Here is a 3,206-nt window from a genome sequence, read left to right on the forward strand (position 1 = left end):
CACACACACACACACACACACACACACACACACACACACACACACACACACACACACACACACACACCTTTCTGAGAGACTCATTTTAGTTTGATAGCAGGGTTTTTATGACTACACAATGGTGCAGATTTTTTTGTTTGTTTTAGTTTTAAAGATGTCAACAAGGGAAGACTTGTCCATCCGGCCTTACATGTTGGAGTCAGAGTCCAACCCAGGCCAGAGCCAGAGGAGAATGAAGACCACYAAATTGAACTTGGTAAGTCCAGGCCTTATTTAAGTAGTTCCATTGCAAAATCTTTGATGTAGTTTAGATAACATCACAGAAAATAGATAAAACTGAACGAGTTTTCAAAATATGACCCAAACAGAGTATAAAGATATCCATGCAGCACCAGGATAAACTAAATCAAAATKTTATGCACTCAAGCATGTGTACTTTTGTTACATTTTGTTGTAACAAAATGTATTTAAGAGCAAAAAATGTGGATTTTGCACAATGTGTCCCCTTTAATGGACACAAGAAAGTGAATTGTTCAAGCAAAATTTCTGTACCAAAAAAAAAACATTGTTAGCAGTCTTGGCTAGCTAGCTACCACTAAGGCTGTTCATCCAATACTTTTGTACCTTTTTTTTTCTGTGAGGTGCACTTCTGTGTCCATGAATACCCAAACTTGGTGTGTTTTGGAGTCAATAGTGTTTGCCTAAACTAGAAGCTCTGTGGGGGGTGGCTAATGTGGCAAACCACTTCACAAGCACTTTCCATCTTTTACCTTGTGTCTTTTTTATCAGCTTCACCATCATTTTCATTCACCAGGCAGTCTGAGAAAGCCCTTTCATCTGAAAGTAGAAGCAGAAGGAAAAGAGCCAGCCAGTTGAGATAAAAACAGGGAGAGACAGTGATGGTGTTGGGATGATTACATGTGAGCAGGCCTGACTCTTGTCCCCACACCTCTCTGCTTATTATCCATCCAAACAGCCTACAGTTATGTATGGATACTATACAGCTGAAAAATCTTTCTGACAAAGAGAAGAAAAGAGCTGCTTGTTTCCAAGCAAAAGGTTAAGGCATGTTATGCCTTTGGATCACAACTATAGCTGCTACAAGTGACCTTGTGGGTAATTGTTAAGCTTGGATGTAAAGATGATGTTTTGCAGCTCAGGTAAAACTGCATTTATCTGARGCCCAAAAATATGGAGCCAATTTTGTTTCAAACAAGCACGGAGTGATAAGCACACATGCACATAAGATCTAGATCACAAGGGGCCTTGAAGTACAATTCASCATTCATTTATGCTCCATATTAAGGCTAATAGCATCTTATAAATAGGCTCTCTCAGGCTCAAGACTCAGGCCTGGTCCTGGCACATCATATTTCAAGCTAACATTTTACTTCCAAAGCCTGGGTTTTAAAACAAGGTCACTTATTCTCTCAAAAACTTAAGAAGCCAAAGTTCAGTGCCAGTTCCTTTTCTCCTTCCCTATTCTGAAATTACAAGGGCTTTCAGTGAGGTCACTGCCCGAGCATATGAATAATAGATTTTAATTGATTTAACCTAGTCCTGAAGTGGGCTAAAATGCAAGCCCTGTCACTTTCAGAGGGCAGCGCGAGGGGTAGCATGGTCCAGCACACATCTTTAAAAGCCCCTTGACGTTAGCCTGGGATGAAATATTTACACTGTAGTCAGGACTGACCTCCTGCTGCAGAACCACAACGTGATCCTCAATTGATTTCTGACAAGACAATTGGGGCGAGACAATGCAGCGAGTCCTGTCCATCTCAGCTCACCAGTCCCGAAATCTCTGTGGTTTTGTGTGATGTTTCAGAACAAAGCAAGGTCAGTAATGTGATAAGAGTATTCAAGTGAAAATATTTTTAATGATTTTTTTGGCAACTCTTTGGCTTCATCAGACCTCATTTCAGATAWAAAAGGACTTTTGAGGAAAGAACATGTACAAAATTTAGACTTTCAGTCTTAAARCAACAGTAACGAGTGTGAAAGTTTGTTAGTAAAAGTCTCTAAAACCCAACTTTTAAAAAGTGATTGAAGAAAAAAAATAGAATTACAGTCAAAAATTGTTACCTAATTGTTAGGTTACAGGTTGGGTTGATTGGACCAAACTTTGGATCAAAAGGTTTGACCCAGTGGTTAGGTCAGAGATAACCTCTGACATTTTTTACAATTTGTCTGTTTTAGTCAGAAGTTGACTAAATCACAYCTGACTGGACCTCTGATTTAAGATGCAACAATTAAAAGGTAAGATGGTAGAAATAACTTGTGTTAGCTTTGTTAAACTTTAGTTAACTTTAGTTTGCACCTATGGGCAATGAGTTCGGATTCCTAAAAAAATATTAGACGGTGCAAATGTTCAGAAGTTGGAAATAAAATACATATAAAAAGATTAGATCCCGCTTGAAAAGATTATTTTTAGTACGAAGAAAAAGTATATCTTCTTGAAAGTCTGGTCACCAGAATGCGTCAGTAATGCACACTATTGGTGATCCCTTGCTGTCTTTTTTTTATAACTGCACAATTTATTTTACATTTTGTTTATTTTAATATTTTTCATTTATATATTTCCCCTTAGATAATGTATGTTCATTGTTTTGAGTTGTATTGTTTTATGATTTATAAAACTGTTCAAAATTTGAAAAAAAAATCTATAAAACAAATAGTTGGTGCTAGCTAGTTGATGCAAATAGATGTTAATTGCAACATAAGTTCTAATTATCTAAAAGCTCAGATTTTTTTATTGATCTTAAATTCTTAGATCAAACCAATAACTCAGCTATGCTGAGTTAAAACTAACCAGGATTGACTCGGACCAACTTTGACMCAGTGCTGTGTTACAAACTGGGTTAAATTTAACCCAGCTGTTTTGAGTGTGTATTCTGCAAGTCCACACAGCTGTACAAGAAGGTGCTTTTTGAGTTCTTGCTGCAGGTTGTTGTCACTCTATGACCTTATTTGCTGTGCAAATTATGAACAGGTTCAATATTTACAGCAGGTAAAATAAGTATTGAACACGTCACCATTTTTCTCAGTAAATATATTACTAGAGGTGCTAATGACATGAAATTTTCACCAGATGTCGCTAACATTCCAAGTGATCCATACATACAAAGAAATCAAACCATAAATATCCAGAAATGAAGTTATTTGTAATAATGTGGAATGGCACAGGGAAAAGTATTGAACACGCTTAC

At 37.0% G+C, this 3,206-nt stretch overlaps 1 long non-coding RNA gene across 1 annotated transcript in view; it reads right to left on the reverse strand.

Annotated features, from left to right (window-relative positions):
- LOC106518824 (uncharacterized) overlaps window positions 1-3,206 on the reverse strand; it is a 96,697-nt gene that overhangs the window by 52,038 nt on the left and 41,453 nt on the right. The window contains exon 2 of the long non-coding RNA XR_001310367.1: window positions 771-837. This is a non-coding gene — a long non-coding RNA (uncharacterized LOC106518824). The remainder of the gene's footprint in view (window positions 1-770; window positions 838-3,206) is intronic.

The sequence above is a fragment of the Austrofundulus limnaeus genome, unplaced genomic scaffold (assembly GCF_001266775.1).
Source record: "Austrofundulus limnaeus strain Quisiro unplaced genomic scaffold, Austrofundulus_limnaeus-1.0 Scaffold66, whole genome shotgun sequence".
Classification (NCBI taxonomy): domain Eukaryota; kingdom Metazoa; phylum Chordata; class Actinopteri; order Cyprinodontiformes; family Rivulidae; genus Austrofundulus; species Austrofundulus limnaeus.